The 11,925-nt window shown below is 34.0% G+C and overlaps 1 long non-coding RNA gene across 2 annotated transcripts; it reads left to right on the top strand.

The window, feature by feature from the left end:
• The first annotated feature begins 650 nt into the window (after window positions 1–650).
• Window positions 651–4,956, top strand: LOC146523429 (uncharacterized). 2 transcript variants are annotated; one of them, XR_014873286.1, is made up of 6 exons: window positions 651–2,367; window positions 3,519–3,592; window positions 3,800–3,918; window positions 4,011–4,138; window positions 4,225–4,319; window positions 4,932–4,956. It is a non-coding gene; the product is annotated as an uncharacterized LOC146523429 (long non-coding RNA). The 2 variants fall into 2 exon arrangements; XR_014873285.1 differs by having other exon boundaries at window positions 2,307–3,592.
• Window positions 4,957–11,925: the final 6,969 nt, after the last annotated feature.

Genomic DNA, 11,925 nt, shown 5'->3' with positions numbered 1-11,925 from the left:
TGAAAAAGCTGGGATTTGTGCTGAAAAGTAGTGAAAAAATGTAAAATTCTGCTGAAAAGAGTTCAATCAGCAGAATTTCTGCTGAAAAGATTTCAATCAGCAGAATTCTGCTGAAAAGAGTTCAATAAGCAGAATTCTGCTGAAAAGAGGTTTTTGCTGAAAACAGCTGAAAAAGCTGGGATTTGTGGTGAAAAAATTTAAAATTCTGCTGAAAAGAGTACAATCAACAGAATTTCTGCTGAAAAGAGTTCAATCAGCAGAATTCTGCTGAAAAGAGTTCAATCAGCAGAATTTCTGCTGAAAAGAGGTTTTTGCTGAAAACAGCTGAAAAAGCTGGGATTTGTGCTGAAAAGTAGTGAAAAAATTTAAAATTCTGCTGAAAAGAGTTCAATCAGCAGAATTTCTGCTGAATAGAGTTCAATCAGCAGAATTCTGCTGAAAAAATTTCAATCAGCAGAATTCTGCTGAAAAGAGGTCTTTGCTGAAAACAGCTGAAAAAGCTGGGATTTGTGGTGAAAAGTAGTGGAAAAATTTAAAATTCTGCTGAAAAGAGTTCAATCAGCAGAATTTCTGCTGAAAAGAGGTCAATCAGCAGAATTCTGCTGAAAAGAGGTTTTTGCTGAAAACAGCTGAAAAAGCTGGGATTCACTGCAAATTTCTTGTAGCTTAACAAGATTTATTGTCTTAAATTTAGCCAGATTATCTTGTCCATCTTGTTTTGAACATTACAAACTAGTTTCCAGTCTCATGTGTTAGATGATTAGACTTGTTTTAAGTATATATTCCTTTTTTTTCTTATTTAGTCTGTAAATCTAAAAATGAACCATTTCACCTTTATTTCAAGCAAAAATAGCTTTTAGATAGAGTGTAAAACAAAAAATTATCTTAAAATAAGAAACATTCACCTTTTTCCTTGAAATAAGAAAGTCAATCATTGGAAGGTATATTTAGACCTGAGACGTGTCACAGATGTATTTGTTACCATGTAAAATAAGCCACTTTACTCTAACGGCATAATGTATAGCATCTTCAATCACCAAAAACTCCATATTAGCAACCTCTGATACAGGACCTAGTCCTTTCTCATTTACAAATATTGGATGCTCAGTTCCTGCTTCACTTTGACAACACTCCAGCAGCTGATTGTGGTTTACAAGAGACTTGCACACATTCTTAAAGTTTAATTTGGCTGACTATTGTTTTTTTAAAAAAAACTGCGTTTAGACTCTATTTCATACACGTATGACAAATTACAGGTCCCAGGGCAATAATCTGAGAGGGAAGATGCAGCATGTAATCTTCTATCATTTTTTTAGTTTGGACACAGTTTGTAAAGACACAACTGGGGCAAAAAGTATTTTAACAATTTCAATTAAATCCAAAATAAATTTGATAAAAGAATGGCAAAATCTTGATCAATATAAGCATTTGTCCAGGGGATTGTTTTAATCTGTTGTCACTTGAAGCTAAAGTAGCATTAAATTTTTTTTATGAATTATAGAACATTTTTTGAGACATTTTATTAAATTCGATGAATTTATATTCCAAAATCTCTTTTTCCCAAAGTCTGTTTTTGTTTCATAATGGGGTTTTTCATAATGGTGTATTTATTTGAGGTCATTTAACAACTGAATTTCTTATTCAGGCAATCAGGGTGGGACCTGAACGCTCATTGGCTGCTGCTTAAACAGGTGCTTAAAATTAAAGTGTCTCAAAATGTTTCTATTATTACAAAAAAGAATCGTAGTGAAATAAATATTTAATAAAATATTATAAAAATACACAATGTAAAATAAAAATTAAATGACACGTTTTAACACTTTGGTGTTCCATAGTCTAGTTCATATTAAAAAGTTAAATAATGTATTAGCACTAGATTAGGTTCCTGTATTCCTCGGTACAACCATCCCACATATCACACAAAAGTCTGGACTACTGCTATGAATTGTATTAATATGGCTCAAAAGAGACTTTACTGTTAAGGCAACAAAAACAAAACAAATCCCACACCTCCAACACGCCATCTTGTTTGGGGAAAAGACCTGAAAGAAGTTCTTGGCGGGCAGAGTAGTAGAGGTCAATACCAAGTTTGAAGGGGTGGTTTATACCAAGTCTGCATTTAACTTGTGTAGTAATGTAATTGTAAAGACGACTACAACAGTCATAGTAATTGATGGGTTATTTGTTAAAATTAGTTTTTCGAATGCAGGTTCATTATGCATGTTATGTTCACGTTTTACAAGCTTTACACAGACGAAAATGTGTAACCCTACCTCCCCCCTGGCTGCCCTCAAGTGGCTCTGTCCATTACCTCACTGTTTGAATCGGAGGACACGAGGGAGCAGGTTCGGACTGGATTCTGTTGAGGTAATTAACTTTTGCTTACAAACATTTCGGGTTCTTTTAGCTTTGACTTACTGTAGTAACATCAGTCATGGTTAAATATTAAGTTTTACCGAGGCAGTATTATCAGTTCACTACCAATGGGTAGTTAGCCAAAACTGCCAGCCAGCTAGCTAGCTTAGTTCATTCAGTATGCTGAATTGTTAGCATGCAGTGATAGTTTAAAATTATTAATGGTGCTAGTTAGGTAAATTTAGCTTCGTGTTCAATATACTTAACATAGCTATATGACAAAAGAACTACAGTTGATATCCGCCTTTGCAAAAGTCCGTTTTGTGTTTCCCACCCACGGAAAATAAAAAGCTGCGGTGTTTTTTTTTTTCCTTCTTAAGCCGCGTGCTCTCTGTCTGCACTGTGCTTGGTGTGTTTGTGTGTGCAACTTGGGAGGACCGATACTGGTTTGAGACAAATCTCGCAATCGGGCTCATAACTTTACAATGCTGTTTTTTGTTATGGAAAAAGACAGGGGTGTTGGACAGATCTATATTTAACTTAAATGAGGATTTACTTAAGTCATCAAGAGTTAACTGTTTTATGACCAAAATTACATTTAACCAACATGAGTTTATTCAAATTTTATTATTTTACTATTTTTTGCAAGTCCAGTTTGGGTAATGAAATTAAAGATAACACAAGGGAATAAAATAATGCACATTTATGAAAGACATCTTTACCTATAGATTTACTTTAAGCCTCATTTCCGACAGATTATGATTAATCATATAAACTTGTAAGTTGGAGAAGATGTGAACTTGCTTCCAATTATTTATGTTGTAAACTATTAATATCAATCAGGTCACTTTAACCTTGCTGAACCGAGGTAACATTTTTTCTTGAATGAAGTGGCCTAATCTGAGCTGTGGTCATTTGTTGAATGATTTGACAAGCAGTTGGGCACTATTAGTTTTAGTTTGAAAACTAGTTTGGAATAGCCTTGTCATAAATTTTAAGTGAGCAATTTTATAAGACTTAACCATTGAATTAACACAGGCTCTACTTGGTCTGTCTTTTGCACCTTATCCATGTGTCTGATTGCATAGACTTTGGATCCATGGCAGGTGGTGTCTTGACTCAGTTTTTCTTTTTGACCCAAACATATGTTTTTCTTTCCTCAGGGAAAAGTTCTGACAAAAGCTACACCAGTAAATCATGGAGGGTTTGGATGATTGCAGCCTTTCGGTTCTAAATGGTAGGCCAAGCATATGCATATTTATGCAAATTAATGTCTAAATGAATTTTGTGTTGCACACACTGACAGTGATCGTACATAGAATCAGTTTTATGTTGTCAGATCAATAAAATATTTAAATTACATTTAAATGTATTTGACAAAATGACAATTTGGAATTGTTGTACAACTTTTACATTTCTGAAAGTTACTGACTTTTATTTACAGCTGCAGACATAGATGAGGTCTTGCTCCACACCCTCAGTAGGGACGATTTAAGGGACCTGCTTCCAGGGCCTGAAAATTTTATGAGGAGGAAACAGTTGTGGGCTCAAGTTCACAAAGAGGCAAGTTTTGCCGCTTTTGATTTAAAAACACTTAGCACGACACATTTTGTTTAGGACTCCTGTAATATAACTATTTTCGTTTTCTTATTTAGGATGAGACTAAAGAAAAGGCGTCTCATGGACATCTCACCATGTGACCAGGGAGAAGATTATGATGCAGATTCAAGTGGTGGATCAAACATGCTTTTGCCACCAAGGAGCAGTTCTGGTGACAACAGTTGTAAGTGAAAGATTACAATTATGGCAATAATATTGAATATTGAACTGAAATTTGATTTAGTTCTTTCTTTCCTGTTCTGTTCATAGCCCTGTTCAGGACACTACCAACTTTCTTCCCATCACAAGTTGCACCACCCAAGAAGATGGGACATGCCAGTGAAGCACTGATTGATGTCCTTCAGGTCTGTGTTTCTTCATATTTGTTATCAAATAATGCCCATAAAGCCTTCACTTTAACAGTTTATTTGGCATATGGCCTTTTTATCCATGCCAAGTCCTCCAACAATGTAGTTTATATTTGGAAAAGGTGTGCAGAAATCTGAAATGGCACAAACACTGAGATAAAAAAAATTTCAATAAAAATAAAGAAAATCATAAAGAAATTAAAAACAAAATGGAAATAATTACATATTTAACTATCACAGGTGCAGTATCTTTGTCATTTCCTAAAGTGTGTAAAGACATAATCCTAACGGTGATGAGGCAGAATTTATTACATTTTTCAATGGCATGAATAAATATATATATATATATATATATATATATATATATATATATTATTTTTATTTATTTTTTCTATACAGTATTTGTCAATCTAAAGAAAAATAACATTAATATGGTCTGTAGCGCATCTGATCTATGGTTGTCATCATTCATGTATCACCCGAAGGGTGCACCCCAAAGGGATCAATAAAGTGAAGTCTAAGTCTAATACATACTTGAACTACCCTGATAGCTTTGGAGTTTCTCCGTACATTGTACAATTTTTGTCTTTGTTTTTCTTTTGCCAACAGAAGATCCAGCGTCAGCCCCGTTCTGTCTTATTGCAGTTGGAACCACTCTCATCACCACATTTGACCACAGATGACCTTGGAGAAGGTTTGCTGTATCTTATGGCATACTACTACACCCTGCATCTCACCTATCCTAAATGTGTGGCAACGCTTCTGTCTGTCATTTAGACTGAAGTGTTAAAGGACAAAATCCATGAGCAAGACACCACAGGCTCATACAAAAAAGTCATGGCAGGCTGTAGGAATGTTTATTGAAACGTAGAGCTGTTTGAGCAAGATGTAACTTAGGTCTGTGTTGGAAGGTTTGGGCCTGATAGCTTTGAAGTTGTAATTTACACTTGAATTCTTTTTTTATTCTTATTAATGTAATACAAAGTACTTTTTTCTTTAAACACATCTGTTCTGCAAATTGTGTTTAAAATTGCAAATGCTCTTTTTATTACATTTTATATGTTGAGTAGCTAACTGGTTTAGCACTTCTAAAAGGAACACAAAATAACAATGTTACACTTACAATGTGTCTTTAAATTTTTGTGTACTATGATTCACTGAAATATTTGTTACTGTTTGGAGAGTTTGTTTCCAATAAAGGTCATGTACACAGTATACTTTGCCTGCTTTAATTTGGCTTTATCTTTCTTATTTTGAGAATTCTTATCAAGTGTAAATATCTTACTGCACTGGCAGATTATTTCACTGAATTTAAGAAGATTTAGACTACAATCTATTATTTTTTAACTTATTTTAAGATCTTTAAAATGATTTAATGTACTAGTTTTTAGATTATTTGCCTTGATTTGTTCCTTAGAATAAGTGTTTTATGCCTATTTTCAGATTTAATTTCTTCAACATTTTGCTTAGAACAAGTGGTTAAATCTTATTTTAGGTTTCAATTGCCATGATTGGTTGCTTGGAATAAGTGTGTAAGGCTTATTTTAAGATTTAACTATCTAATTGTTCCCTAGAATAAGTGGTTAAAGCTTATTTTAAGTTTCAATGTTCTGATTTGTTGCCTGGAATAAGTGTAAAATACTTATTTTTAGCTTTATTTAAATCGGATATTGTTCTTATTTCAAGAAATCTTAATAAGAAAAAAACACTTACCCCACTGGCAGATAATTTCACTTGTTTTAAGCAAAACTTCACCAAAAATAAGTGTATTTATCTAGTATTAAGGAGGTGGGTTTTTGCAGTGTTTGTGGTGAAAAAATTTAAAATTCTGCTGAAAAGAGTACAATCAACAGAATTTCTGCTGAAAAGAGTTCAATCAGCAGAATTCTGCTGAAAAGAGTTCAATCAGCAGAATTTCTGCTGAAAAGAGTTCAATCAGCAGAATTCTGCTGAAAAGATGTTTTTGCTGAAAACAGCTGAAAAAGCTGGGATTTGTGCTGAAAAGTAGTGAAAAAATTTAAAATTCTACTGAAAAGTAGTGAAAAAATTTAAAATTCTGCTGAAAAGTAGTGAAAAAATTTAAAATTCTACTGAAAAGTAGTGAAAAAATTTAAAATTCTGCTGAAAAGAGTTCAATCAGCAGAATTCTGCTGAAAAGAGGTTTTTGCTGAAAACAGCTGAAAAAGCTGGGATTTGTGGTGAAAAAATTTAAAATTCTGCTGAAAAGAGTACAATCAACAGAATTTCTGCTGAAAAGAGTTCAATCAGCAGAATTCTGCTGAAAAGAGTTCAATCAGCAGAATTCTGCTGAAAAGAGGTTGTTGCTGAAAACAGCTGAAAAAGCTGGGATTTGTGCTGAAAAGTAGTGAAAAAATTAAAAATTCTGCTGAAAAGAGTTCAATCAGCAGAATTTCTGCTGAAAAGAGTTCAATCAGCAGAATTCTGCTGAAAAGAGGTTTTTGCTGAAAACAGCTGAAAAAGCTGGGATTTGTGGTGAAAAAATTTAAAATTCTGCTGAAAAGAGTACAATCAACAGAATTTCTGCTGAAAAGAGTTCAATCAGCAGAATTCTGCTGAAAAGAGTTCAATCAGCAGAATTTCTGCTGAAAAGAGTTCAATCAGCAGAATTCTGCTGAAAAGAGGTTTTTGCTGAAAACAGCTGAAAAAGCTGGGATTTGTGCTGAAAAGTAGTGAAAAAATTTAAAATTCTGCTGAAAAGTAGTGAAAAAATTAAAAATTCTGCTGAAAAGAGTTCAATCAGCAGAATTTCTGCTGAAAAGAGTTCAATCAGCAGAATTCTGCTGAAAAGAGGTTTTTGCTGAAAACAGCTGAAAAAGCTGGGATTTGTGCTGAAAAGTAGTGAAAAAATGTAAACTTCAGCTGAAAAGAGTTCAATCAGCAGAATTTCTGCTGAAAAGATTTCAATCAGCAGAAATCTGCTGAAAAGAGTTCAATAAGCAGAATTCTGCTGAAAAGAGGTTTTTGCTGAAAACAGCTGAAAAAGCTGGGATTTGTGGTCAAAAAATTTAAAATTCTGCTGAAAAGAGTACAATCAACAGAATTTCTGCTGAAAAGAGTTCAATCAGCAGAATTCTGCTGAAAAGAGTTCAATCAGCAGAATTTCTGCTGAAAAGAGGTTTTTGCTGAAAACAGCTGAAAAAGCTGGGATTTGTGCTGAAAAGTAGTGAAAAAATTTAAAATTCTGCTGAAAAGAGTTCAATCAGCAGAATTTCTGCTGAAAAGAGTTCAATCAGCAGAATTCTGCTGAAAAGAGTTCAATCAGCAGAATTCTGCTGAAAAGAGGTCTTTGCTGAAAACAGCTGAAAAAGCTGGGATTTGTGGTGAAAAGTAGTGAAAAAATTTAAAATTCTGCTGAAAAGAGTTCAATCAGCAGAATTTCTGCTGAAAAGAGTTCAATCAGCAGAATTCTGCTGAAAAGAGGTTTTTGCTGAAAACAGCTGAAAAAGCTGGGATTTGTGGTGAAAAAATTTAAAATTCTGCTGAAAAGAGTTCAATCAGCAGAATTTCTGCTGAAAAGAGTTCAATCAGCAGAATTCTGCTGAAAAGAGTTCAATCAGCAGAATTTCTGCTGAAAAGAGTTCAATCAGCAGAATTCTGCTGAAAAGAGGTTGTTGCTGAAAACAGCTGAAAAAGCTGGGATTTGTGCTGAAAAGTAGTGAAAAAATTAAAAATTCTGCTGAAAAGAGTTCAATCAGCAGAATTTCTGCTGAAAAGAGTTCAATCAGCAGAATTCTGCTGAAAAGAGGTTTTTGCTGAAAACAGCTGAAAAAGCTGGGATTTGTGGTGAAAAAATTTAAAATTCTGCTGAAAAGAGTACAATCAACAGAATTTCTGCTGAAAAGAGTTCAATCAGCAGAATTCTGCTGAAAAGAGTTCAATCAGCAGAATTTCTGCTGAAAAGAGTTCAATCAGCAGAATTCTGCTGAAAAGAGGTTTTTGCTGAAAACAGCTGAAAAAGCTGGGATTTGTGGTGAAAAAATTTAAAATTCTGCTGAAAAGAGTACAATCAGCAGAATTTCTGCTGAAAAGAGTTCAATCAGCAGAATTCTGCTGAAAAAATTTCAATCAGCAGAATTCTGCTGAAAAGAGGTCTTTGCTGAAAACAGCTGAAAAAGCTGGGATTTGTGGTGAAAAGTAGTGGAAAAATTTAAAATTCTGCTGAAAAGAGTTCAATCAGCAGAATTTCTGCTGAAAAGAGTTCAATCAGCAGAATTCTGCTGAAAAGAGGTTTTTGCTGAAAACAGCTGAAAAAGCTGGGATTTGTGCTGAAAAGTAGTGAAAAAATGTAAACTTCAGCTGAAAAGAGTTCAATCAGCAGAATTCTGCTGAAAAGAGTTCAATAAGCAGAATTCTGCTGAAAAGAGGTCTTTGCTGAAAACAACTGAAAAAGCTGGGATTTGTGGTGAAAAGTAGTGGAAAAATTTAAAATTCTGCTGAAAAGAGTTCAATCAGCAGAATTTCTGCTGAAAAGAGTTCAATCAGCAGAATTCTGCTGAAAAGAGGTTTTTGCTGAAAACAGCTGAAAAAGCTGGGATTTGTGGTCAAAAAATTTAAAATTCTGCTGAAAAGAGTACAATCAACAGAATTTCTGCTGAAAAGAGTTCAATCAGCAGAATTCTGCTGAAAAGAGTTCAATCAGCAGAATTTCTGCTGAAAAGAGGTTTTTGCTGAAAACAGCTGAAAAAGCTGGGATTTGTGCTGAAAAGTAGTGAAAAAATTTAAAATTCTGCTGAAAAGAGTTCAATCAGCAGAATTTCTGCTGAAAAGAGTTCAATCAGCAGAATTCTGCTGAAAAAAGTTCAATCAGCAGAATTCTGCTGAAAAGAGGTCTTTGCTGAAAACAGCTGAAAAAGCTGGGATTTGTGGTGAAAAGTAGTGGAAAAATTTAAAATTCTGCTGAAAAGAGTTCAATCAGCAGAATTTCTGCTGAAAAGAGTTCAATCAGCAGAATTCTGCTGAAAAGAGGTTTTTGCTGAAAACAGCTGAAAAAGCTGGGATTTGTGGTGAAAAAATTTAAAATTCTGCTGAAAAGAGTTCAATCAGCAGAATTTCTGCTGAAAAGAGTTCAATCAGCAGAATTCTGCTGAAAAGAGTTCAATCAGCAGAATTTCTGCTGAAAAGAGTTCAATCAGCAGAATTCTGCTGAAAAGAGGTTGTTGCTGAAAACAGCTGAAAAAGCTGGGATTTGTGCTGAAAAGTAGTGAAAAAATTAAAAATTCTGCTGAAAAGAGTTCAATCAGCAGAATTTCTGCTGAAAAGAGTTCAATCAGCAGAATTCTGCTGAAAAGAGGTTTTTGCTGAAAACAGCTGAAAAAGCTGGGATTTGTGGTGAAAAAATTTAAAATTCTGCTGAAAAGAGTACAATCAACAGAATTTCTGCTGAAAAGAGTTCAATCAGCAGAATTCTGCTGAAAAGAGTTCAATCAGCAGAATTTCTGCTGAAAAGAGTTCAATCAGCAGAATTCTGCTGAAAAGAGGTTTTTGCTGAAAACAGCTGAAAAAGCTGGGATTTGTGGTGAAAAAATTTAAAATTCTGCTGAAAAGAGTACAATCAGCAGAATTTCTGCTGAAAAGAGTTCAATCAGCAGAATTCTGCTGAAAAAATTTCAATCAGCAGAATTCTGCTGAAAAGAGGTCTTTGCTGAAAACAGCTGAAAAAGCTGGGATTTGTGGTGAAAAGTAGTGAAAAAATTTAAAATTCTGCTGAAAAGAGTTCAATCAGCAGAATTTCTGCTGAAAAGAGTTCAATCAGCAGAATTCTGCTGAAAAGAGGTTTTTGCTGAAAACAGCTGAAAAAGCTGGGATTTGTGCTGAAAAGTAGTGAAAAAATGTAAAATTCTGCTGAAAAGAGTTCAATCAGCAGAATTCTGCTGAAAAGAGTTCAATAAGCAGAATTCTGCTGAAAAGAGGTCTTTGCTGAAAACAACTGAAAAAGCTGGGATTTGTGGTGAAAAGTAGTGAAAAAATTTAAAATTCTGCTGAAAAGAGTTCAATCAGCAGAATTTCTGCTGAAAAGAGTTCAATCAGCAGAATTCTGCTGAAAAGAGGTTTTTGCTGAAAACAGCTGAAAAAGCTGGGATTTGTGGTGAAAAAATTTAAAATTCTGCTGAAAAGAGTACAATCAACAGAATTTCTGCTGAAAAGAGTTCAATCAGCAGAATTCTGCTGAAAAGAGTTCAATCAGCAGAATTTCTGCTGAAAAGAGTTCAATCAGCAGAATTCTGCTGAAAAGAGGTCTTTGCTGAAAACAGCTGAAAAAGCTGGGATTTGTGGTGAAAAGTAGTGGAAAAATTTAAAATTCTGCTGAAAAGAGTTCAATCAGCAGAATTTCTGCTGAAAAGAGTTCAATCAGCAGAATTCTGCTGAAAAGAGGTTTTTGCTGAAAACAGCTGAAAAAGCTGGGATTTGTGGTGAAAAAATTTAAAATTCTGCTGAAAAGAGTACAATCAACAGAATTTCTGCTGAAAAGAGTTCAATCAGCAGAATTCTGCTGAAAAGAGTTCAATCAGCAGAATTTCTGCTGAAAAGAGGTTTTTGCTGAAAACAGCTGAAAAAGCTGGGATTTGTGCTGAAAAGTAGTGAAAAAATTTAAAATTCTGCTGAAAAGTAGTGAAAAAATTTAAAATTCTGCTGAAAAGAGTTCAATCAGCAGAATTTCTGCAGAAAAGAGTTCAATCAGCAGAATTCTGCTGAAAAGAGTTCAATCAGTAGAATTCTGCTGAAAAGAGGTTTTTGCTGAAAACTGCTGAAAAAGCTGGATTTGTGCTGAAAAGTAGTGAAAAAATTTAAAATTCTACTGAAAAGTAGTGAAAAAATTTAAAATTCTGCTGAAAAGTAGTGAAAAAATTTAAAATTCTACTGAAAAGTAGTGAAAAAATTTAAAATTCTGCTGAAAAGAGTTCAATCAGCAGAATTCTGCTGAAAAGAGGTTTTTGCTGAAAACAGCTGAAAAAGCTGGGATTTGTGGTGAAAAAATTTAAAATTCTGCTGAAAAGAGTACAATCAACAGAATTTCTGCTGAAAAGAGTTCAATCAGCAGAATACTGCTGAAAAGAGTTCAATCAGCAGAATTCTGCTGAAAAGAGGTTGTTGCTGAAAACAGCTGAAAAAGCTGGGATTTGTGCTGAAAAGTAGTGAAAAAATTAAAAATTCTGCTGAAAAGAGTTCAATCAGCAGAATTTCTGCTGAAAAGAGTTCAATCAGCAGAATTCTGCTGAAAAGAGGTTTTTGCTGAAAACAGCTGAAAAAGCTGGGATTTGTGGTGAAAAAATTTAAAATTCTGCTGAAAAGAGTACAATCAACAGAATTTCTGCTGAAAAGAGTTCAATCAGCAGAATTCTGCTGAAAAGAGTTCAATCAGCAGAATTTCTGCTGAAAAGAGTTCAATCAGCAGAATTCTGCTGAAAAGAGGTTTTTGCTGAAAACAGCTGAAAAAGCTGGGATTTGTGCTGAAAAGTAGTGAAAAAATTTAAAATTCTGCTGAAAAGTAGTGAAAAAATTAAAAATTCTGCTGAAAAGAGTTCAATCAGCAGAATTTCTGCTGAAAAGAGTTCAATCAGCAGAATTCTGCTGAAAAGAGGTT

Source organism: Neolamprologus multifasciatus, chromosome 3 (assembly GCF_963576455.1).
Source record: "Neolamprologus multifasciatus chromosome 3, fNeoMul1.2, whole genome shotgun sequence".
Lineage (NCBI taxonomy): Eukaryota > Metazoa > Chordata > Actinopteri > Cichliformes > Cichlidae > Neolamprologus > Neolamprologus multifasciatus.
The sequence above is the reverse complement of the archived record's forward strand: the minus strand, read 5'-3'. Positions and strand labels throughout refer to the sequence as shown.